Here is a 25,495-nt window from a genome sequence, read left to right on the forward strand (position 1 = left end):
CTGCCAATGACAGATGGCCAGTGGGGTGAGCGGCCGCCTGTCCATCTGGGTGGTGCTGGACTCTGGGTGGCTGCTCTGTGTCTGGATGTGGCCATTTTTCAGGATTCTTTGCTGGTTTCTGAGCAATCACAGTGGCTGGTGTGATTTCTCGTTCAAATAGGGAAGATTTTAAGCATGTGGAGGTCTATGCTTTCCTCCATGCCAGCTGCACATGGGATGTTGCTGGTGTGTGCCTGTGAAGCCATGTGTATGTCACACAGGGTGAGCATCACAAGTGTGTGTGTGTTTGGGTTGGCTTGGCCCTATTGCCATCAACATGTGCCAGGGTGTCAGGACAGTGGCTGGGGAGTATGAAAAACATTGTCACTGTGTTTGCAGCCAGAGGTTCTCTGGGAGGATTTCTGCTTTGGCATGGGGATCACAATGTGGGCACTGGGATGGGTGAGGAGGGCACGGTGGCATCTTGGGGCAGGTGATTGAAGCCTGTAAAATTCAGGAGTGGTGTGGAGACATCTTGTTCCTTTGTCTGTTCTGGCAGTGGAACCAAAGTGGATGAAACCAGGAAGAGCAGCAGATGCTCTTTTGCATGATGGACTGGAATGCTGCTGCTAAAAACTGTGGATGCTGAAAGTCCACCTGTGATTTGGGGTTTGTGGAGGAGAAACTCATCAAGGGGGGTGTACAGGGCAATGTGTTTTGGCTTGGGAAAAGCATGAGGAGGACAGGAGCTTGGGAATTGATTTGGGAAATACCTCAACCTGCTCGGCTGTTATGTTCCCTCACAGCCATCTGTGCTGGCTGCTGTGACAGCCAACACTGGAGCTGGCTGGACCTTGGGTCATACCCTGCATGGTTTTGCTGTGTTCTTACAATTAAAGATTTATTTCTTTCACTGATACAGCGCAGAAACTCTTTGCAGTTGGAGATACCAATGTGATGTGTGGTGTTGGTGGACAAGAAGCTCCACACAACCCTGGTCACGTGTGCTGGCACCTGGAAAGCCCTCTGTGTCCTGGGCTTGTCTCCCTGTGTGGGCAGCAGGGGAGGTGGGGGGGATTTTGCCCCTCTGCCCTGCTCAGGTGAGACTGTACCTGCAGACCTGCCTCCAACCATGGGATCCCAACATGAGAAGGACGTGGAACTGCTGGAGTGAGTCCACAGGAGGCCATGGAGATGCTCCAAGGGCTGGAGCCCCTCTGCTCTGGAGCCAGGCTGGGAGAGCTGAGGCTGTTCACCTGGAGAAGACAAGGTTCCAGGGAGACCTGAGAGCCCCTGCCAGTGCCTGAAGGGTCTCTGAGAGCTGCAGAGGGACTTTGGTCAAGGAGTGCCAGGTCATGGGCCAGTGGCTTCCCACTTGCAGATGACAGGGCTAGATGGGATATTGGGAAGAAACACTTTCCTGTGAGGGTGGTGAGGCCCTGGCACAGGTTTCTCTTGAGAAGCTGTGGCTGCCCCATCCCTGGAAGTGTTCCAGGCCAGGTTGGACAGGGCTTGGAGCAGTCTGGTCTAGTGGGAGGTGTCCCTGCCCATGGCAGGAGGTGGAAAAAGATGGGCATTAAGGTCACTTCTAACCCAAATGATTCTATCCTCTCCATGCTGACACCCGGTGAGGATGGTTCTGCCATTTTACTTGTCCAGATTCAATCATAACCCCCTTGCTAAAAGCTCAGGCTGAAGGGCTGATCCCTGTTTTGAGAAGGGATTTGATGTCTGGATCTGCAGGAACATGTGTCACTTAGGAGGGAGCATTGTCTGTGTTTCATCAGCCTCCTGGGGGCAGCTGGATTGCTTCCCTTGGGTCGGGAAAGCCGTGGGCGAGGAGAAGAAAGGTGTCTGCATGGTAAGGGTGGGAAAGCAGTTTTGTGTCTTGAGGAAGAGACTGAGGCTGGGTGGATGCCTGGGGCAGGGTGGAGGACCAATGGGATGCAATGGGAGATGTGGCCTTGGGCGCTCCTCCTGTCTCCTGAAAGCTGCAGCAATGTCCCAAAAACTGCATGTGGAGTCCAAAGGACAAGCCAAGAGCAGAGGTGTGTGCTGGCTGTGGGAGGGAGGGCAGCTCCTCCAGGCAGTGCATCGAGAGGATTAAGGTGGCAGGTTCATTCTGGCCTGGGGACAAACCCTGCTTGGCAGGCGAGAAACTTGCTCAGACTGAAACAGGAACAGCCACAGCGTGACTCAGCCCAACCTTTGGTCTCGTCAGCTTGTCCTTTGTTTAACCCTGTACTGCTCCCACTTCCGTTTTGGGCAGGGAAGCTGGTCTCCATCTGCAGATGAAGAAAGGGAGACTGTCTGTCCCTCCACTGCTGAGGCCTGGGGTGGGTGACCTCCCTGGAGGTCAGACAGAAGAGATGTGTGCTGAGCCAGTAGCTGCCAGCCAGGCGGCTCTGCTGTATCTCCATGGCTGGAATAATGAGTGCTTTGGCAGGGAGTACTTTTCCTTGATGAGGTGCTTCAATGCTGCAGCCAGCTCTTGCCCCAACCAGCTCACCCCACTTGCCTCTGCTTCTGCTTTTGTGTTCTTCCGATATCTTGCTGTAGGGTTTGGCAGCCATCGAGTCTTTGTTGGGTGTAGGAAGGAGCTTTGGGTTTTGCCAGACACTTTTCCTCGTCGGTTGGTGCTCCATGGCTCTGTCCATAGGCGAGTTCACCCTTGCTCCCATGTCTGACACAGCAGTGATGGAGTCTGTGGACATGGCCCTTGGGCTCCATTGGATGTGTTTTGCCAGTGTGACCCCATGGCTCTGGTTGCTGCTTCTTGGGGTGAAGCCTTCTGAGCTGAATATCCCAAATATCCTTTTTCTTGGTGTGGATCTTGGCTGTGTCCTGGCTTGTTACATGCTCTCCTCAAACCTACCATCAGTGTGTTGGGGCACAGGCTATAACTTCTCGAGGGATAGGGCTGGTCTTGATGAAACCCACTGCTGATAACCCTGCTGAGACTTTCCAGGGTCTCTGGGATGGGCTGATCCCCTTGAGAACATTTGCCTTTGGCTGTGGTCAGTGCCTGGGCAGGTCCTTGGAGCCCCAAAAAATATCTGGAGGGCAACAGTGGGAACTTAAAATACTTGCAGCAGGGAGAGAAAAGAGCTTGTGCTGGTGCACTCACGAGCATGGCAACCAGTGGCTTGGTCAGTCCCTGGGTCACTGGGGATGTCTGGAGCTGAGTTAAGGTTTAGTTTGCTTTGCTTTGCTTTTCTTTGTGGGGACACTGGTGCTGGGAGGGAATGGCAGCTCTCAGTGAGCAGCCGAGCTCAGCAAAATGGCCGTGCACGGAGGAGCAGCGCTGATTTTGCCCCACAGCCGCCGTGGCGTGGCCGAGCTGGCCTTGGGGCTGGTGGCTGAGCTGGCCCCTTCCTCAGCAGCCCTGCACCCACCACTCTGCCCACAGCGGGCCCCTGCGCCGCTCCCGGCACTCTGGGGCGTGCTGGCCCAGCCGGGGGATGTTGAGCATTAAACAAAAGAGCCTCCCAGCTCTTGGCTGCCGCTCCGGCTTTGTTTTGATTGAGAGGTTGTTCAGCAGGAGGAGGGAGGGGTTTTTTTTTTTCTCCTTCTCTTCTGACGAGCATCCAGATGTGATGCTGCTGCAGACAAGGGAAAGGCAAACAGAAGCCGCTGGAGACTCAGCTCTTCTGAAAAGCCTCTCTGGGTCACGTGTGCTGCGGTTTTGGGCAGCCAGGAGGGTGGATTCATCCGTGTCCCTCTGTGGGAGAGGGGGTGGAAGTCACCGGTGCATTTTTTTCTCCTGAATTTTCCCCTAGACACAGTGTAATGATGCTCTGTGCGTGCTCAGAGCAGCCATCCCTGCTGTGGGTGACCTGATTGAGAGGGGCTGTTTTAAGATGGGGGACACTGCAGTGTGTTCACACCAAAACTGATGTGAAAATGCCCTTGTGGTTCTGTGGGAGGACAGTGTGGCAACAGAGGGAGTGCGTGGGGTCAGGTGACAATGGAGACAGTGGGGTGGTGGCACCGCACTAGTGGCAGCTGCCAAAAAAGAAATACACCCAAAAAATATATCTGTGCACTGTCCCTGCTGCTGCTGACTTATCCAGCAGTTTGCAGGGTGGCTTTGGTGTCACCTTTGTGGACCTTCTTGCCCTAATCCAGGGATGCAGACCTGTGTGGTGCCTCCAGTGCTGGTCCTGCAGCCTCAGTGGGACTCCCAGGTGCCAGGTGTCCTGCACAATTAATCCTTTACCTGGAGTGAAAGCACGGTTGCCTTTTTTAGCCATTTTTCCATTGTTGGGGAAAGGGATGAAACTTGGTTTGCATGCAGCTGGAAGGATTGGGGTGAGGGATTCCTGTGTGACTCCAGCTTGAAGAGGTGAGATCTCCCAGTCCCTCTGCTGGGTCCAAGCCCAACAGGAGATGGCCACAGACACTCTTAGGAACATTTCTTGTTGTGGGGGAGAACCAGGATGAGATGTTGGGGGTGGTCCCAGCCTTCTGCTTTGAAGACGTGCTTGGGATTTTGACTCGTGTGAGGTTCCTTGTCTTGGGGCCAGAGTTTGGATGGAGAAACCCCCAGTGGAGCTGTTTTGGTGAAAACAGTTGTTTCTTTTTCAGCCCCTCCAAAGCTAGCTTTGGAGCTGGTGTTCACCCTGTTCTTTGTTTTACCCAGGGATTTTTAGGGCATGTGGGAAGCCCAGTGCTTGCGTAGGGACCTGTTCATGCCCAAAACCCTGGGGAGAAGTTGTTTCCCAGCCCTTGCCAGGCCATGGCAGTCAGTGTGACATGGGCAGCTCAGGGAGGTGGCAGGGGCGTGCAGGCAGCTACCGGCTCTTGCCTGATCCTCTCGCCGTGGTTCTTTTTCTCCAGCCGTGCTGGAATTGGCTGCCTCCAGAGCTGCTGACAGAGCTGTGTTGGGAGTCCTTGGGAATGACACCACTCGTTTCCTTATTGTCCCCATCTCCGCCGCCCAGAGCCTTCTGCTCTAGGAACAAGGCAAGAAGGGGCACGCAGCCAACATGTGTCAAGAGCTACAAAGGAGGAAATTGGCCTCGTTCACTTCAAACCATGGGGTTACTGCTGGAGTTTTGGCTCCTGCTGAGAGGTTATTTATATGTGGGCTTTCTTTTATAACCACTGGATGTAGCAGGCTGGGAGTTCCAGCTGATCCCACCTCTGAAGGCTTTGCAAAGGGAAAATTGCATCTCTCCCTGGTTGCTTTCCCAGATGGCTGTGTTAGGAAGGTCTAAAAGGCTGAGTTAGTTTTGATGCCCGACCCATCATCATTGCTGTATCTCAGTGAATTGGCTGTCATGTCAAAACATGGCTCAATCACCACCAGAATGGACAGCAGGACATGTGGCTCCCTGTCAAGGACGTGGTGGTAGGAAATGGAGCAGCGCTAGGAAAGAAGAGAAAAAACCTCCCTGCTCCTGAAGCGTGAGAGTGGAATGACACCGTGGTAACAAATGGGCTGATAGAGGGGGGACAGAGGTGGAACAGCCCCTTCTCAGCTTCCTTGGTGCAAGTGACCTGCAAATCTGCTCCCCCAGTGCTTTGATGAGAGATTTTGATGGGAAGGCCGGCGGGTGATTGATCCTGCTGACTCATGGACCTGATTCCTCCCTTGAGAGGGCAGCAACTGCTGGAGATGGGTCAGATTTTGAGGCTAACGGGCTCTGGTAGACTCTGTGGTGTTTTTTTGCTTTGCTTCCAGGCTGGCGGTAGCTGCTCATTAGCCTAATGACCCCAGTTACCCAGCACCATTTATCTGCCGAGGGAGATTTCTTTAAAGGAAGATTTGCGCCTCTGGAGCGCTGTGCAACCCCGAAGGCTTCAAAACCCAGCGAGCTGCTCCCGCAGCCCTGCCGGAGAGCTGATGCAGGGGGAGTGTGCCAGGAATAACCCGCTAATGAGCAAAGCTGCTTCTCCACCCGGCAGCCAGGGAGGCCACAGGAAAGGGCAGCCGAGCACAGGCTGCCTGCATTTCCCCTCCTATGCTTTTAGAGGCTGCTTGGTTGGGGATTCGCTGCCTTTTCCCTGTTTGCTGCAGGCATGACATCTTCCATGCCACTGCTTTCACAGTGCTGCATTGCTCTGCTGCTACTCTCGAGGATGCTTTGGGCTGGAGCTGTGAAATCCATCTTCCCTGTGAATCCTTGTGTGCAGGCAACCCTGGAGATGTGTTGGGCAAGAGGGCACTTCAATCCCCAGAGCTGAAGTTGGGCAGGAGAAAAGGCAGTGGTGATTGCTGTGGACTTTCTGGGGTGGTTTTGTGACATTCCTACCTCGAGGTGATCAGTGCCTGGAGCTTGAGCGCTCATTGGGTGCAAGAGGAGCCACCCCAGGGCTCAGAGCTGTTGAGCAGCAGCTGGGAGAGCAGCCCAGGGCTGGGAAGCAACTGCTGGGCTCCGGAATGATTTAAAGCCACCAGCAGCCTGACGATATGTTGTATTCGGTGACAACATCTGCTTGAGATATTCCTGTCCCTGTTACTCATTCCTGCCCACAGAGCAGTTCAGGGAACTGATCTGATGTAAATAAATGTGCTCAGGGTTTTCTGGGGTGAGCTCAGGTTGTGGGCTGGCATGGATGGGTGAGCTGGGATGGATGGGGCATGGGCAGTGGTGATGGCACGGGGGCTGGAGATGGTGGCATAGCAGTGGTGGTGGCACCTGGGGCTGGACATGGGGGCTTTGCTGGGGCCATGCTGTGATGTAAACGTTTTAGGGGCTCACTGGCCTCTCACAGGGTCACAGTAGCTTTGGTGAGCTCTTCTCAACCCAGGAAAGCACATGGTGCCTGTGCTCCCCATCCCTCCTCCTCCTGTGTCCCCAGCCTTGCCAGCTGAATGGTGCCAGCTCCATCCCAGTGTTCTGTGGGCAGGATAAATCTCTTTGCAGGAAGGATAAATCCCTTTGCAGGAAGATGCTACTATGGAGCTTTTGTATTGCGTGGTGATGGCATGTACTCACATCTGCTGACTTTTCCCCTGTCCTTGACACTGAAGTGGCTTTAAAACTTGGTATCTAGATTTACTTCAAAATACTGGCTGGCCCTCGTTCACTTGTGATGTCTTGGAGTGTGTTGTGATGAATAGTGCAGAGAGCATGCCTGCTCTGCAGACCTGAGCTGGAATTCTGGTTGAGATGTGGATTGGAGGTCACCATATTTTGGTGAGGGAATGGGATGTGATAAAGCTCAAAAGTGGATTTTGTCTGGTGCTGAGAGAGTAAGAGAACCCCGTGGGCTGCCCTCCCTTAGTGCAAATGTGGGGGTCTGTGTGTCTCAGTTTCCCCTGTCCTCTGCATGGATTGACTGCTCCTGTTAGGCTTGAGCATGGGGTTTGCTGAGGGGAGCACAAGGGTGCTCTGGGTAGAGAAGGCACCATTGCAGCTACAAATGCTGTGGTTGTTGTACCACAGGTCGTGGTTTTGGTTTTTTCCCCAAGGCAGAAAGTAATTTCCTTCCGGGAAGCTCGCCCGCTGCCCCGGTTAGCCACAGAAATGCAGTGTTGTGATATTTCCCCAGGTACAATGCAAACAAACGCTGTTCCCAGCAGACCTGAGCTGGAATTCTGGTTGAGATGTGGATTGGAGGTCACCATATTTTGGTGAGGGAATGGGATGTGATAAAGCTCAAAAGTGGATTTTGTCTGGTGCTGAGGGATAAGAGACCCCCCTGGGCTGCCCTCCCTTAGTGCAAATGTGGGGGTCTGTGTGTCTCAGTTTCCCCTGTCCTCTGCATGGATTGACTGCTCCTGTTAGGCTTGAGCATGGGGTTTGCTGAGGGGAGCACAAGGGTGCTCTGGGTAGAGAAGGCACCATTGCAGCTACAAATGCTGTGGTTGTTGTACCACAGGTCGTGGTTTTGGTTTTTTCCCCAAGGCAGAAAGTAATTTCCTTCCGGGAAGCTCGCCCGCTGCCCCGGTTAGCCACAGAAATGCAGTGTTGTGATATTTCCCCAGGTACAATGCAAACAAACGCTGTTCCCAGACTGCCCTGCTCACCCTCCCACCCCTCTCTCCACTCTTCGGGGTGCAGGTACACTGCCTCCCATGCTGGGAATGGCCCTCTCATCTCTTAGCAGACAGCTGTGGCATGTTCTGGAGTCAGCTGCATGCCACGTGGCTGGTGGTCACCATCCTAGGATCAGCCCTCAGGAAAAGGACCCTGGAGCTGGGTCTTGGTCCTGTGTTCAAGCTGGACCAGAGGAGGGAGAGCTGCAGCCACCCGATGGGCTGTGTGTAGATGGTGGCAGTGGAGTCTTGGGGTCTGTTGTCTGAAAGGGAAGGCCATCCCAAAAACCACTGCATCTGGGTTCCCCATGATTGTTGTGGTGCAGAGGGAAGGCTGTGATGTCCATGTGGTCCCACAGCAGACATGGTGCACGCTGAGAGCCGTGGCTACTGTGACTACACCAGCTCCAAGCAAGTATTTCCAGCTGGTGCTGCCCTGCCAGCCTGGGATCCCGACCAAGCCCCAGGTCTGCACTTCTGTGTCCCTCTGGCCCACCGTGGTGTAAAGAATGGATGCCCTTTTGCAAGGAGAAGGGAACAAAGAAAAGGTTTAGTGCAAGGGTGGTGAGGCATTGGAACAGGCTGCCCAAGGAAGTGGTGGAATCACCATGCCTGGAAGTATTCAAAAAGTGTGTGGATGTGGCACTTGGGGTTTGGTGGTGAACATGGTGGCACTGGATTAATGACTGGACTAGAGGTCCAGCCACTGGAGGTCTTCTTCAGATTCTATGAATCTATGAAAGCTGGAGCCAGGTTCTCAGAGTCAAGTGGCTAAGAGAGTCTTGGAGGAACAGAAGAGCACTGGGTTTGGGCTCTGTGTGCTCAGAGGACAGAGGAAATTGCTTTCCAGGGCTGAAAGGGGAGGATGGCTGGGCTCCAGGCAGCTCTTGGAGGTGGTGACAGAATCACCAAGCACAGCTGTCCTGTGCTGGCAAAGCCTCTCCTGCCCTGGTGGGACCAGCAGATCTGTGGGTGCTTTGCACACAGAGCAAGGTTTCAGGGTTTCCAGGGCTGTTTGCTGTTCTGTGGCTCGGAGGGGAGGAAGGTGACTGTATCTATGTATCATGGACCTAGTTTGCTGACAGGAAGGTTTCTTTCTTTGCTCAGCATTAACATTTCAAGGTGCAGGAACTCTTTGGGCATTAGTGTTTTATGGTCTCACAGGCTGGCTGTTAATGCTTTGCTTTGTGGGTGGGGTGAGGGAGCTGGAGGGGCTGAGTGGTGAATGGCCCTTTGAGGGAAACCAGCCTTTTGGTCAAATCCCTATGGCATGGGCAGAGCTGCCCCACCCGGGGGAAGAGTCAAAGCCCCTTGGTGGTGGGGAGAGCAGGTGCTTTAGCTCTCAGGCTGGGTCTGGATCTCGCATACAAAAAGACAAGGTGAAACCATGCCCAAACATGACCGAATATTCCATGGCTTTGCCAGATCGCTCCCTGGCTTATGGAAGAGCCAGGTCCCAGGAAAAGGCCCTGCTTTAGAGGGGCTCACAGCCTGTGCTCCCCACCCTGCTGCTTCCTCCAGACCAAGAAAACAGGAGCTGTTGGTGTTCCCTGTGATAGATCCCTCAACAGTAGCTTGGACCAGTGTGTGTCCTGTCCACATGGTCTCTCAGTGTCTTCCTGTTCCCCTAGGGACCATGAGGAGGTTTGTGGCATTAAAAAATAGAAGTGTTGGGATTTTCAGGCTGTGTACTCATCAGTAATGCCTTGGCTCTGGTAGGAGCAGCTCCCTGTGTGGGGCCCTGCAAAGGAGGAAGACACAGCAGAGAGGGCAGCAACACATCTGGTTCTGGTTTTTCTTGTATGAACAGAGTCTGTTTTGGGGTTCCCTTGCACCACCCCTGTACAGTGCTCTCAGTGTGCTTGAGCCCCAGACCAAATGTGTCTGCCTTCCAATAGGGAAGGGGCTTTCCTCAGCTACTCTTGGCCATCTTCGTGGTGACCTGATGGCCTCCACCCTTTGGCCACAGGAACGAGTGACTAGACTTGCAGGTGCCTGTTTCTGGGCAGGAAACCAATAGTTTCATCCTCCAGGCTACCAAAGCAGACAGATTTTTCTGGGCAAAGAGGAGATCCAGTCTGGTGCAGATCTCAGGCTGGTAGCACAAGGAGCCTGTGATGAGAGGTTGCCTTCTCTTTTGAAGTCACCATCACAAACCAGAGCATGTCAAGTAGGGCTGAGAGACTGGAGTAAATGGGATGGTTTTGGGCATGGAGATGTGTTACAGTGCAGTGCTTTACTCCTTACCACTGCTCCACTGTTGTGTGTTGCCCAAAAGCCTTTGGGAATGTTCCTTCCTGGTTGACCTGTTTCAAACATGATGCTGAAGCAGCACCCAGTGAGGTGGCTCGGCAGCCCCTGTCAGCTGAGCAGTCCCAGCCTCCTGCCAGTGAGTGAGGCCATTAAAACCCAGTCTCCTCTGGGAGCTGATGGTCTGATATGGGAGATGGAAGGAGCATTGCTTTCAATTTCCTTTTGATCCTAATGAGCCAGTGTGGGAGACTCAGATGGCTTGGCTGTGTTGGGAGCTGTTAGCTCCAGCACTCAGAGCTGCTCTCAGGTCTGCTTTGCTTCTCAGTTCTAGGAAATGGAATAAAGAGAAAACCACTTAGGAGGATTTTAATCAGAACTTGGCAGAAGAACTTAAGGAAACCCAAGAAATCTTCTGACAACCACACTTCACTCTGAGATTGCCAGTGAATGGGAAGGGCAAAGACAGGGCCTTGGCTCAGGTGGGTTGGGTTTCTTCTGGCTCGTTTAATGGGATGCCATTAGCATTCCTGCCCTCCCTGGCTGGGAGGGGAGGGGGAAAATAAACCTCCTTCAGTATGCTGGAGACTTGTCAGCTGGAAATGAGGCTGAGTCTTCTGGGAGTAGATGATGAAAGTCATCCCAGACCTGCTGGAGATGGCCAGCATGGTTCAGGAGGAGGAGTTGGTGTAATTTTTACTAATAGTGGCCTTGGAGTTCAAGATAGTCTTGTGGTATGGTTGGATTTCTTCAAGAGGTTGATCTTGGCAGGCTGCGGTGGTGGGTCTGTGTGAAGCTCATGAAGTTCAGCAAAGACCAAGTACAGGGTCCTGCCCCTGGGCTGGTGCCACAAAAACAGGCTGGGTGGAGAACAGATTGAGCACAGCCCTGGGGAAGGGCCTGGGGATACTGGTGGGTGACAGATTGGATGTGAGCTGGCTATGTCTGCTGGAGTGAGTCCAGAGAATGCCATGAGATGCTCTGAGAGCTGGAGCTCCTCTGCTCTGGAGCCAGGCTGGGAGGACTCGGGGTGCTCACCTGGAGAAGAGAAGGCTCAGGGAAACCTCAGAGCCCCTTCCAGTGCCTGAAGGGGCTCCAGGAGAGCTGGAGAGGGACTGGGGACAAGGGCCTGGAGGGCAAGTACAAAGGGAAATGGCTTCCCGCTGCCAGAGGGCAGGGTTAGATGGGATATTGGGAAGGAATTCTTGGCAGTGAGGGTGGTGAGGCCCTGGCACAGGCTTCCTAGAGAAGATGTGGCTGCTTTGTCCTTGGATGTGTTCCAGACCAGGTTCAATGGGGGTTGGAGCAACCTGGGCTGGTGGGAGGTGTCCCTCCCCATGGCAGGGGATTGGAAAGAGATGAGTTTGAAGATCCTTTCCAACCCAAACTGATCTGTGATTCAGTGGTGCTGAGCTGTTGCTGGTGAGTGCTGTTGGGAATGAGAAATCTGCTATGAGGTTCAAAGCCCTTGTGAATGGTGTCTGGTTTAAAACTAAGATGTGTGAGGAGTGGACAAACCTGTTGCTGTGATGGGAGATTTCATCAGCTCTCCTGGTCCTCACTTAGAGCTGATGGCGAGTTTCCCATAACATCTTCCTCTAGCCCAAGTTTCTTCTCTCAGCTGTAACTCCTTTTGTAAATTGTTATTTTGGAATATTTGATTAAAAGTCCATGGCGTGGTAGGAGTAGCTTGACCATTTAGGGGCAGGAGAGTTGCAAGAGCAGTTCTTGCATGTGTGTACTACAGCTGGGTAACCCAAACCAGCTTTTGTTTTCCAATTCCTGGGGAGGGGAGCATGTAGTTCTGGTTTATGAGTGTGGGCCTGGCAGAAACTAGAAATTGCTGAGCAGAAACCCCCTTAAGTTGTGTTTATTTGTAAAGGGCTTTTCAAGACTGCATTGTACCACTGCTTTTTGTTTTATTGATATTCCAGCATCTGGACTGTTTTCCTAAATGTGCTTTCATCCAAGGAGAGATTAAGGGAGTGAGAACTGTTCTGATAAAGCTGCCAAAAATAATCTTTGCTTGAGACTAAGTACCGCTCTTGGGACTTTGTCTTGTAAAACAATTTGTGGGTGAGCATGAAGAACCATCCTAGGAAGCCCCAAATGCTCCAGATTGTTGTTCCTCCTGGGGGGTTGCAGGACTATAAGTTTTCCACAGGAGTGTTTGAATTTGTCATGTGCTGCCTGAGGTGATCTAATAGCAGTCAGGGAAGTTTTGGGAGTTTGTGGCTGGATGACTGAATCCCTGAGAAGAAAGATCTGCATGCAATGTGGTCGGATTGATGGGAACACTGCTGATGCACGCATCCATCTTCCTCACACCCCACAATGGATTGCTCAAGGACGGGTTGTCATCTCCTGTGACGAGCTGATGTAATGAGGGTGATAACTGGTGTAACTTTAGGTGTTGAGGATATGGTGGTGGCAGTGTGATGCAGATAATCCGTGGGGTTTTGTATGAAGATCCATCTGAAAGTAGGTTGGTGCTGCATTGGAGTAGTTTGGCTCTCAGCACCTGCCGAGGTGCCGAGCTCAGCAGAGCACAGCAGCCTTAATGCTGCCCCCTTTGTCATTCTCCTTCTGGCAGTGTTTTTGCTAAAAATCGCATGTCCTTATGCTGTGACTTTGTTTGACAACTTGTGCGGTGACAGGGAGCTGAACTTCTTCCTTGATGAGATATGTAGGTATACACGGCATGTGTTCTCCAAACTTGCGTGGCCCTGAAGCAAAATATGGTTTGGATGCCATCTGCTTTCTAAAGGGCAAAGTTAGAGCTGCTGGAGGAAGCTTAACAGACTTCTACGGGCCTTATGTTGCCCCATGCCTCTCCCAAAGGACCTGGGATTGGCTGCTCTGGGTCAGTTCAGTTAATTCACAATCAACAAGGTGCTTTTAAAAGCATGCTCGTTCTCTGAGACTTTTGGCTAGTGGCTTGTGTATCCCACCTGGGAATCACACCATGGCCTGTGAGCAGGTGATTGAAGTCATAACCCATTGAATATTCTGAGTTGGAAGTAACCCACAAGGATCATCAAGTCCAGCTCCTGGTAGGCTTGACTCCATAAACAGTTACGATGTTAACTTGGAGGAGATAGTGTTGGTAGAACAGAGTGTTCCTACTCAGGGATTTCTCTTGGCTCTAGAAACGGGAACTCTGGAAAGCACCATCAAAAACCACCTTGGTGTCTCTGCCTGCAGAGCTCCTCAAATTCCCAGGATGGCTGAACACATCAGTGCTGGCTGGGAGCCGTTCTGGCTCCTGCCTGGGGTCATGGTGCAGGATGGGGGCCCTGGCTCTGGAGACTCGCTCAAGGGTTCCAGCTGGCTTGTGACCCAATGAGGCTGAAAGTAGTCACTCTTCCATCTGGGCCAAGAATTTGTAAGGGTTTAATCACCCTGTCCTGGCACTGGGCTGGCACGCTCTTCCAGTGTCAGATTTACTGCTGTTGGCCCCTGAATGCCCAGTGCAGCTTGCTTTTATGGAACTCTGCTTGCTTTTATGGGACAAAATTAACATCTCAGCATAGTTAGACTTTTTTAGTACCATTTGAATGTCCGACACTGCAGGTCTTCAGCTGGTTTCTTACGGTGAGGTGATTGAACTGTGTGTGCTTTTGAGTGAAGTGTGACCAGTTTGATGAAAGTTTTGGTTTCTCCCTTACTGAGAACTTCTCTGCACAGGGGAATGGAATCTTTTATCTGGGTGTATTTTTTGTGGCCAGGTCTCCATGATCCTTCTTGAGCCATGTGTAGCCTGGTAGTGTTTTAGTGGGAAGAAACTAATGGCTCTAGCAGCTACCTGGGCTTCACCCTGCAGAGGAGATGGTTTGAGGGGAGTGGGGATGGAGAGGGGTACTGTCTGGGGCTTGAGGCTTGATCCAGAGTGTCATCCCTGAATCACTGCAGGATGTTGGATGTTGACATATGGATGTGAGTGCACTACCTGGAGAAGTTGGAAGGTGTCCCTGCCCATGGCAGGGGTTTGGAACTGGATGAGCTTTAAGGTCCCCTGCAACCCAAACTTTTTTGTGGGTCTGTAAGCTGAGTTTGGCTCTGGCAGGTGATCATTTCAGATCAGTGATGTCCTTCTCTGCAGGTCTTTGCCCCAGCATTGCCTGTCTTCTTGTTCAGTGCTTCAGCTTCAGTGCCTCTGCCATTCCCTGCTGTTGTCCTGGTGTGAGAAGCAAGAAAGCTGGAGGAGCCAGGTGTGGTTCCATTAGTGTTTCACAGACTCACAGGCTGCTTTGGTTTGGAAGGGTCTTTTAAACTCACCTCATTGTCTTGCCATTGTCCTGAACCACTTTCAGCCCAGCCAGGTTTTAGGACCAGTCTCTCTGGATACAGCTGGTATTTGGTGGTGATCTCTTGAAAGATGGGAGATCTCAGCAGAGAGCTTCCTCACAGGTTTGTATTCAGCCTCAACGTGGGCACAGGAGCCTTCCTGCTTCCTTGTGCAGTCATTGGAGCTTTGCTGCTCCCCCAGGAGGTGTCCTGCCTGCTCCTGGCCACCCCTTCCCACATCGATGCTCAAGGGTTTGTGCAACCATGTGGGGAATTGGGTCAGGGACATGATCCAATTAAAAGCTGTGCTGAGTGACTTCGAAAGCAGGTTTTAACCAGGCAGTTTCCTGACAGTCCACAAATGCCTGTTGTTAGGAAAAGAGGGCTTTGGACCACAGCAGGAATAAACAGCCATGGGTGGATTGTGGTGGGATGGTTTCTTCTGCTGGTGGAGCTGGTCCATGAAGGCTTGCTCTGTTGGTAGGCAGCTGTAGGGACAACAAACCTGACTCCCACTTGGATTCTGGCTGGAGAGTCTTTGTTTTCTTCCCAGGGAGCCCAGTCTCACTCCCTTGTCTGTTTCATGGCTGCCATCACTCATGGAGAGCCTCTCATCAGATGTTTCTCAGCCTCCTTCTCTTCAAGAGTGCAGCCAAGGGCTGTGGTCACAGGGGTAGACTGGAATTGCACTGCACCCATGCCCATCCTCACTGCCTGGGGCGAAGGGGGGTTGCCTTCAGTAATCCTGACTAATCCTTTAATCTGTATCAACACTGATAGGTATTAAAGCAGCAGATAAGGTTCAGACCATGGCTTGGAGCTCAGCGATATCCCCACCCTCTTCCAGCTAAATCTGGGCTGATTGTGCTTTCTCTTAAGGGGACCGTGCTTGTTTGCTGAGCAGCTGCACTGTGTTGAGAGGGTGGATTAGCTGTTCACAGCTGGAACATGCCCCTGTTGCTGGGCTCCAGCTTGCCAGACAAGCCCATTGATCTGTCTTTGTGTGTTCCTGGTAACCAGCATCCCGTGCTTCCTGGAGCAAACCTCTCCAGGTTCGTGTTCCTCTGGCAGTCAGCAGCAGATCTGTAGCCTCCTGCTTTTTATCTGTGTTATTCACCTGGATATAAGCCCAATTCAGTTGTAGACACTTCACAGAGTTCTTAAGCAAGAGCACAAAGCTTTCCAGTACTGTGGATCTGTGGCTCCTTGCTGCCTGCTGCTCACAGCAGGATTTCCCTCCTCTCCCATCTCCAGAGCAGGACTCCCACCACCATATCCTTCCCCTCCAGGCCTTCTGCACTCTGTTCTTTTTGGGTGCCTTTCCTCCTGGCTGAGGTCTGCGATGCTCTCACTTGTATGGCTTCTGGGCACCTCCAGTTACCCCAATGATCCAGCACTGTGCAGGTGGGACTCCAGAGCTGGCTGTTCCACGTTTGGTGGGCACCAAACCAAGGTTGTTAATGCTGGGAAGAGCCACTCCTGGTCGAGTTCACTGTGCAAAACAAACTGTCCCTGTTGTTTTTGCTGTTGTAGGCTCAGCCGCCCTTTCCCTGTCCTCTTCCAGCTTCTCCCCATTCCTGTGGGATTGCTCCGAGTTTGCCACTGGTTCCCTCATCAGCAAAGCTATGGTTAATCCTTCCCATAAATCCTTTAAGCTGTCAGCAAACAACCCCCTTCTTAAAATTCTAGCACGCAAGCTCGGCTGGGACAGAGCCTGGCTCACAACCCCAAAGTTTCATTTTTATTCCCAGATTATCACCTCTGGTCCTTCCTGTTTCCAGTTTTGGCTGGCGCTGCAGGTTTCTCGCCATGGCTGTGGAGCAATGGATGGCTCATGCATGTGTGTGGCCTTCCATGATATATCTGAGGTGTAAAAATATTCAGGTTCTGGATTACCTAATGGGGGGTTCCAGGTGTGTCAGGTACTTTGAAGTCACAGATGAGAATATGTTCCTTAGATTGCGTGTGGATGAAGTCTCACCTCTCTGAGGAGTCACCTGTCCTGTGGGACAGAGTCTTGGCCCTGTTTCTTGTCTACATGAACTTGACATGCAGCTGATGGGGCCAAAATGGGCTAAAAAATAGGAGTAAAGCTTTTTTGTGGTCATGCTCACCTGTCTGCACCCACTCTCACATCTTTGCTGTTTTGCTCTCAGACATGACTGTTTGGGCTCTTTCAGGTTTGTTTATTCCTGTGAAAGCACAAGGTTGGGTCACTGTTTTGGGTTGTATTTTCACTGGTGATTAGGTTATGCGCTTCAGGTGTTGTACATCTTCTTTTGGAGGATCTCCTTTCCTTCAAAAGTTGACATCCTCCAAGGAATTTGTCAGAATCCAAGAGAACAAAAAACTGGTTTCTCAAAGTCTCAATCCATGCCTTGAGTTTCTCTTCTGTGAAATTTGGTTTCTCCCTTAAAACTCCTGATGAAATACAGTTTAGAATTTATGGGATTCTCATTACAGGACTGTCATACAAGAACCGCAGACCTTTTTCCACGGTTGATCCCAGAGGGAGGAAAGGCTCTGAGACTCCCCAAGGAATATTGAATGGCATCTTGCTGCCGAGCAGCTGCATCTGGGGATTACTCAGTAAAACAGAAGGAAGGGGAAAAAAAGGTTAATGCAGTGTTGGCAGCCGGCAGCTCCAGAAGCTCGTGTCCTTCAGGCTGCTGTGATTCAGCTCGGTGACTTCAGTGCAGGTGGTTCTCAGCTTATCCCTCAGGTCTGCCAGAGGAAAAGGGATTTGGGGGGAAATACCATATTAAATCTAAATTTCTGAAAAATTGATTTCTTAAAATTGATTTTTTTGGACAAAAGTGCATTTGTCAGCAGGGGCTAATTGTAAAAGGCACGTGGCTTGTGCATGCAGCCCTGTGAGCACCCTCTTTGCACAGGCTGTTTTCCTGCTTTTTTAGCTCTGCACCAGGGTCAGGATTGATGGAAGCTCTATCCTGATGCCTGTAACACCACAAAAACCCTAGGGCTGAATTTGGGGTGAGTTGAGGTGGGAGAGGCACGGGCAGATGCCAGGCAGCTGCAGAGCTGCTCCTGTGAGCACTGCTCCTGCTGCCATTGTGCTTTCCAGGAGCTCTGGCCAGGGTCAGCCTCCAGGCATTGCATGCTTTCTTGCAGGCTGGTGTGATGATCACCTACCACCAGCAAGCATGGGCTTGAGCAAAAGCTGGTCACCTGGATCCACAGGGTTTTATTTATTATTATTATTATTATTTTTGCAAACGAGCTGGGTGATCTGCGCTCAGCTGTTGGCACTGCATCCTGTAGCATATGACAGATAATCAGCCTGGCTGCTGGCCCACGGAGGAGGTGAGGCTCCTATGGATGTGTGACCTGGGAAGGCACGTCAGCTCCATCAATCACTGCCTGCTGCTGCCCGTGCCTTGCGCCTCTCTTCAGCTTCTTGGCAAATTCAGTATCTGCAGCAGGGCTCTGGGTGGCTCCTTGCCACTGGGTTAGCATGAGGCCAGGGTGTGTGCAGGGCAGGGAGGCAGGGCAGGCTTCTGTCCAGTCCCCTCACCCCCTTTAATGTCATTCTCCAGGCAGAGAAAATGGATAAACTGCTATCTTGCTGTGTTCCTTGTGCTAGGGAGCACGGCTCCTTATGGACACCAGGACTCCTGCCCAGTCCTCTTGATAATGGCCTGGGTCTTTAAAAGCCAAGGATTGGTGATAAAGGGTGGGTTTTCTGGGTTTTGAGGGCTGGTGCTCAGTCATGGGGTGCATCAGGTTTCTGCTTTATGGGGGTTAAACTTACCCAGGTCTCCACTGCTCTGCTGTGCTCATTCCCAAACTGCCCTGGGAGCAGCCACGTGCTGGGAATGGGGTCTGTGCTGCTGAGCCTTTTTCTAGAAGCAGTGAAAGCATCCTTTAGGGGTGCCAAATGCCCCATTCCTGGAGGTATCCTCAGAGAGAAGTCACTGCTGCCAGCACCCTGCTCCAGGAGATGGGAGATGCTCAGCTAAAGGAAGTCAGCAGTCTCTGAGGATGGCAGCTGTGGACACTGCCAGCACAGAGGGCAGAGAGGGCACTTGCTCTGCTCTGGGTGGGAAGGGAAGTTGCTGATGTGATGGAGAAAGGCTTTTTCCCTCTGCCAAGCTGCCTCCCACGTCTCTCCCTGCCTGCATAGCACTGCCCAAGGCAGTGTCCTCAGTGTGACTCCAGCTGCATGCCAGCTCTGTCTCTTCACTTGCTCCTCTGGGATGTCAGTGCTTCTCCACTTAGTTTGGTGTCTCCCCTTGGCTTTTCCCATGCTTATTTGTTACTTATTTGCCTAGCTACTGTTAGCATATCCAGGAATGTTCTTCAAGTCCCCTTCTTCATGTCCCTTCACGGTGTTCCTCCATGTGAAAGGAGTGATTTCCAGGCTTTTTACCAAGTTTCAACTGTTTAATCCCACTGAGCCTCTCCCAGGCCCAGGTCCTTTCCTAGTGCCCATGCAGCTTTTTTAGGCTTTCATCCCTGCAGCCATCAGCTTCCTTCTCTGAGACACTCTCCTTCAAATGCCAATGCTTGGTTTTCAGTCTCCGTGGCCAAGAAGCATCTCTGGGATCTGCTGTATCAGCTGTGCCCCTCTCCTTTACCAGCAGCCCCTTGGAGGCCCTTGGGAAGCTCTTTGGTTGTCCCCACATGAGCTATGTGATGTTTAGGGGACATTGCCATGGTCTCTGCTGTAGAGAAGACCTGGCTGGTGTTCAGACAGGCAGCTGCTTTGGCTTGGTAAAAGCCAGCATCAGGTCAGATGTTGGCAGAGATCCCAAATGATGGGAAGGGTGAGCAAGAAGGACTTTTGCTGCCAACACCACTCTGAGCACAGGAGTTGCACAAGTATCCATCCATCCATCCATCCATCCATCCATCCATCCATCCATCCATCCATCCATCCATCCATCCATCCATCCATCATCTTTCCTTCATACACACTTTCCTGCCTGCTCCTGGGTGTTGTAGAGCTGCACAAAGCCCCGATTCTCCCCAGCCAGTGCCTTCTTTTCTACCCCCAACCTGCAGACCAGCAGTTCATTAGCACATCCTGGCCATCCCAGAGCTGCTGTTAGGCACGATGGGAACATTCTCCCTCTGTCCAAACCACATCTTGTGTGATTATTACCAATAAAAAGCTGTTGTTCCTTTTCCTCAGGTGTGAGCGGGAGTAGAGGATGTGCATGGACATGCTGCCTGTGTGTTTTCAGGAGAGACAGTGTGATTAAAGGTCATACAGGTTTATTACAGACAGAAATGCATTTTGGCTGCTTCAGGCTGGAGTAGAGCTATCAAAAGCTGTTGGACAACCGTTGCAGGGGTTCTGGAACTTCCAGAGGCTCTGGAAGATTGTCCCATTGGTGATGAGGAATTGTCTCTTACAGGGTTCTATTAGATCATGGCACTGAGCAAGTGGCATTCCTGGGGGGAACTCTGGTATCCTGCTTGTCCTACTTGCCTTCAATTTATGTTATGGTTGTTATTTTTTTTGTTTTAGCTCTCCAAGATGCTGGACTATAAAAAAGAGTTATATCACTAATTAAGAATTAAATGCAAGAAACACTGTGGGACTGTCTTCCCAAAGAACCTGGAAGTGTGGAGCTGTGGGGTGGTGGCTTCCCCTGTGCTAAGGACATGCTTTTTATGGATGTGACCCCAAACCCTCAGCATTTCCTGGTCAAAGTGACTCTTTATCATCCTTCAGAGCCAACCATTAGGAAGGGAGAACCCTGGAGAGGAGATGTGGAGCTCCCTGATCCCTTCCCACCTCTCTCCAAGGCAGGAGGGGAGGTGGAGGAGATGGAAACATGCAGCCAGCAGATTGTTGAGCCCAATGCTGGCTCCTTGGTGACTTTTCTTGCCTTGGAAGAGCTTTCTGCAGCTAGGACCCTTGGCATGCAAACATGGGAGTGCTTAGTGACCACTGTGTGCTAATCCATTGCTGAGCTCACGGCTGCCTTCCCAGGCCAGCTGGGATGTCTGGGGTGCAGAATTGGCTCCCCATTCCTGCCCTCTATTTATGCCCCCCTTGCTGGGCATAAAAACCTTCCAGGCTCTGACTTATGACTCTCTTGTGTCTTTCTAAACAGGACTTGAGTTATCCTCCATGGGCTGCCTGTTTGAGCTGAGAGCACCAAGGTCCCTCTGGCCCCCAGGGGAGCGTTTGGATTTTAATGATGTGTGGCCAGGTTTGGGTCTGTGGTGGCCAGCAAACCCCAGTACTTGAGCATGGCATCTTTGAGGCTAAAACTCCCTTATTTATTACTCTTCCACTCTTCCTCATGCCATTAGGATTTCTCTGCTATAGCTGGCTGCTAATTTGAAGAATGAAAGAAATTTTGACAGGGCAAGAAATGAAATTTAAGGGGATCTGGGCTTGCTTATGATTGGTCTAACTCCAGCAGTATCTTTGCCTTATTTTAGGGATGCCGGCTAAAAATCCAGTGTTGATTGAATATAAACTTGGCGCTGCTACTCCCTGATCTATGTGCCCACCAGCCCCTGGCATCTCATTTTTACATGTCTGTGTGCTGTCTGAGGTGCTGCTGGGTGGAAGGAGGCATAGTGACTGCCAGCATTGGATGGTGTTTTTTCAGTGGTGACTGTTTTCTCTCTCATTTTGCTTTGTTTTGTGGCAAAGGGGAACAATTTCTCGTTAGCTGGAATTTGGTGACCCGTGGGTGTCCCAGCATGTAGCCTGAGAAATGTGAGGTTAGAGGCTAAAAACCTTCCTGGAGCTTAATTGGACTAGCAGAAAGCTTCGGCTGTGAGTGGTGTCAGCATCCATCCCTGTTTGGTGGAGGCTGATTTGGATTTCAGATGTAAGCTCTTCCCCTTGGTATGGTCCAGAGGAGCTGATGAAGCAGCTACTTGAAGCTATTTTTCTATTTTTATGTGGAGTACTCTCAAGGAGGAGCATGGCTGCCAGCAGCACAGTCCTGTGATGCGAATCACAAAGCTCCCTCTGCTCCCTAAGATGTGCTGAAAGCCCCACTGTGGCTGCACTGCTCCCTGGCTGTAGGTGGCCTGCAGGTGATGAGTTACACTCTGGCTTGGCTCTGGCTCAGCTCCTCTTCTCCCTGGCTGCTCAGCTTCCCTGCAGGGAGCCATCGATCCTCCCCAGCCTTGCTGCTCGACCGCTGGCGGCTGCTGGTCGTCAGCACAAAACCCGCCAGGTGAGACCTTCAGGCATCACAGCCCAGCTGTGTCCAGCAGCCAGGAATTGGCTCCCACAGGAGCATCAGCTCTGCCTCCTCTGGCAAATGTCCCTGCCCGCAGTGGGGGCTTGGATCTAGATGAGCTTTAAGATTGCTTCTAACACAAACCAGTCTGTGGTTCTGTGATCAGAGCAGAGGCACCAAGAGGCATTTGAACCAAAGACAGGAAAACTGCTTTTCATCCTCGAGGCTGGAATTAAAGTCTGGAGTGAGGGTAGGTGATGGGAGCCTGTGGGTTCACGTGGAAAGCTCGTTCCTGCTCCTCTTGCAGCTCATCCAGAGATTTCATGGCAATATGAGCACATGTTGTGCTGCTTTGGGGTCAGTGCCCGGGCACTGCTCTGCACAGGGATAGTGATGCAGCATCTTGATTTCAGTAATTAATAAACCCTTGGGGACTGGCTTTAAAAACTTCCTGTGGAATTTGCTGTGTCCTGCAGACACTGATTCCTGCATGCTCCTGATGGGAGCTGAGGGACATGGGTGCAAACTGTTGCTTGAAGGGTTGGGATGAGCCCAGCGTTTATCGGCCAGAATAGGAATATTGACTTGTGTCGTTTTAAAAGATTGAAAGAATTTGCTGGAAAACTGGGGTTTGGGGAGTGGAGGTGATGCAGTCATGGGACACAGCACATTTGTCATTCCTGTGTTAGCATGAGGTTTCCTTCTTGTGTGCTGGGAGACAGAGGCACGTTCCAGACACCAGTCCCCTCTCTGTGGCCACTGGCATGAGACACATGTGGTGACACCATCTTCCTCACCCACATTCTTGTGTATCATGTGATTGGGCTCATTTCTTGCTCTCTCTTCTCTTGTAACCTCCCCATCAGGCCATGGAACAGAGCTGGCTTTGTGTCTGGAAAGCACCAGGATCTCTCCTGGCAACTGGAGCAAAACCTACAAAGAAGAGGAGATGAGAGCCAAGTGGGCGGCTTCCTAAACGTGCAGCCTGCAGGGGCTGGGACGTGCACATCATACCAAAGCAGGTTTTTAATATTAAATAGATGGAAGGAAGATGTCTCCTTTTGCCTGAGGGATAAATAGATCTGAAACTCATCCTAGACTTTGCTGCTTGTTGCATCTGAAATATGTGTGTCTCACCCTGGAATCAGCCTCTCCAGGAGCTGCCAATACCTGGCTACAACCCATGTGTAAAAATGCTCTGATGTTCGTGGTGTATGTGGGATGTGATGGAAGATCCAGTGAATGGATTTGCCTCTTTTTCCCCCAGTCCATAGCTATGTGCACCCCATGGTCTGGACATGGTGTTTCTCATGGTGCCACCAAAGCAGGTGTCACATCTGTGGTACTCTGGTGCCCTTCCAGTGCTAGACCTCCTCCAGGAGCTGTGTGGGTGCCTCAGGAGGTGCACCCTGCTTTGCAGGGACTGAGCATTGTCTCCTTTCCTCCCCCCACTTCCCTAAACAAATTTTACAGGTGTGAGCCCTGAGCACCTGGCTTGGTCCACAATCCACAGGACCTTCAGGACCAAATGCTGTTTGTAGCTGTGGGCAGACAGCTTATTGTGGAGGAGAACTGCTTAGAAAACTCTCCATCTTGCCACTGCCATTTGTTGGGAGATGGATGGGATAAGAGAAGGATTTTTTTCTTATCTGCTTGGCCATGAACCTCCTGGGCCAGCCATGGAGGTGGATCATAGAGCTGAAGCTGCTCTCTTGTCAGAGATGCTTGTTATCGTGGTTGCAGTATGGAAGAACATCAAGACAAGATAATTCTGCCAAAATTTAAGTAAAACTCTGCCAAAACCTGGCAAATCTAATCTGAACTTGGGCAGTTCCAAAGCTGCTGGATGTTGGCTCTCTAAAAGGAGAAGGGCTGCTGCCTTGCCTTGGGAAGACCTTGAATGTGACTTGGGGATTCAGAGCCTGGCATGGGGTGGATCTGGGGTGTCAGCAGCATTTAAGAGGTGCTGTGGGGAGTGATGTGTGTTGTATGATATTAATGGAGGGTGGTAGGAAAGAAAGAAGGAGCAGAGCAATGGAAGGATGAAGGATTTTCTCACTTGGAAAATACTGGTATACTTAGGAACAATTTCCCTGCCAGAAAGCTGTGGCCAATGTCTGTCTTAAATGTTCCTCTCATTGATTCATCCCATTTCCTCCTTGCTCCTCTGCATCATCCTCTGCGTAATTCCTCTCTCTCCTTTGATGTTTTCATCCCCCATGTATTTGTAGATTATGGCTGTGTCCCCACATAGCTGTCACTGAACCAAGCTATCCATATTTAGCTCTTCTAATCTCCTCTTCCAAACCAATCCCCTCAGCCTGTTATTTTTGTGCCTCTTCTTTGTACTTCCTTCAGTTTGTCTCTTGTGTCCTTTGCTGTCATGAATGGACTAGTTAAAGGTGTCCCTGCCCGTGGCAGGGGGGTGGAATGAGATAAGTTTTAAGGTCCCTTCCAAGCCAAACCATTTTGGGATATTAAGATGGCATCTTGGAGATGATCCCCTCAAGGTCACTGAAAGGATCACCTTGGGGTGGTGCTTGACTGTTTTATGTATGTCTGTAACTCCATGTTCCCCCAGTTTTCTTGCACAGGGACTCTGAATGTGAGTGGGACTTGCTTTTGGCCCTCTTTGAGGCCTTGGAGGCACAACCCAATGCCACAGCTTTGGCTGTTGTGGAAGGTCCAGCTCTCCCCACACCACATTCACAGCTTGGTTGATCAAAACCCCCCCCAAACAAAGCCCAACTTTTACCCCACACTCCAACTTTTCTTTCTCAGCTCTGCTCTGAAAACATCAGGGCCTTTTATCACATCATCTCTTGTGCTTTATGAGTGTAAAAGTTGGTTTCTTAGTGCTGTGATAAAACCACATCCCTGGCGTGGTTGTGTTGTCTGCCGTGGGTCCACAGTGACAGAGTGGTTGTGGTGGCTTTGTTCTTTCTCACCTGGCAGTGGGCACTGGCTGTTGGGATGGATGTGGACAAAGCTGGTCCCTGGACTGTGCACCAAGCAAGCAGAGGAACCCATCCTAGATGAGACAGGTCTGAGCCCAGCTCATTTTTACTTCAAGGGTTGGATCTGTTTTCTCCCTTCTACATTGACAAGAATCCAATTTTGTACTGAAATGATTTGTAAATGCCGAGCTCTCTCCCCTCTGACTGATTCCTATGTACTGCAGCTTTTCAAAGGTAAGGACTTTGTGCCTGGATAAGCATTAATTAAAAGTGATTGAATTATTAATGCTCTGAGTTTGCATGTAGGGTTGTGGGTGTGTGTGCACACGTGGCTGTGCCCTGACATGAATTGCTGGAGGCCTAGCAGCCACATTGTCCGTGTTTTAGGGGTTTAGATTGGTGAGACTTATGTAGAGGAAAAAATGGGTGAAAAAACTGAAGGAAAAGTTGAGGCAGGCAGGTGGAGCCATGTTATTCCCTAACAGAGAGCTGAGCTGCTGTGCCAGCTTCTTGTGCTCAGCCCTGACCTTCCAAGTGTCAGCTTTGGCTTGCAGTCCTTGGTTGGTGATCCTTGCCAAGGTTTGTTGGTAACTTTTGTATTCTTGCTGTCTCCAGGAGCCTGCTTTTTTGGCCTCCTTCAGCCTCATCTCTTGATCTGTTGGAATGGAGATTCCAAGCCCTGCAATATGTTTTTCATCCCTCGGCCACCATCCCTAGGGTGGTGGGGCCTGTGCTCGGTGCTCAGGATGCTGGCCAGTGTGTTGTGTAGCATAAGGCAGACCCTGTAGGCAAGTTAAAGCCACCTGCCATGAAAATCCTGCTTTTTCATCTGATTTCTCCTGCCTGCCTTGCAGATT

General features: G+C 51.3%; 1 protein-coding gene across 2 annotated transcripts in view; it reads left to right on the forward strand.

Annotated features, from left to right (window-relative positions):
- ZNF609 (zinc finger protein 609) overlaps window positions 1–25,495 on the forward strand; it is a 48,932-nt gene that overhangs the window by 1,637 nt on the left and 21,800 nt on the right. The gene's annotated exons all lie outside the window — the stretch shown is intronic.

Source organism: Passer montanus, unplaced genomic scaffold (genome assembly GCF_014805655.1).
Source record: "Passer montanus isolate IOZ18808 unplaced genomic scaffold, ASM1480565v1 scaffold5, whole genome shotgun sequence".
Classification (NCBI taxonomy): domain Eukaryota; kingdom Metazoa; phylum Chordata; class Aves; order Passeriformes; family Passeridae; genus Passer; species Passer montanus.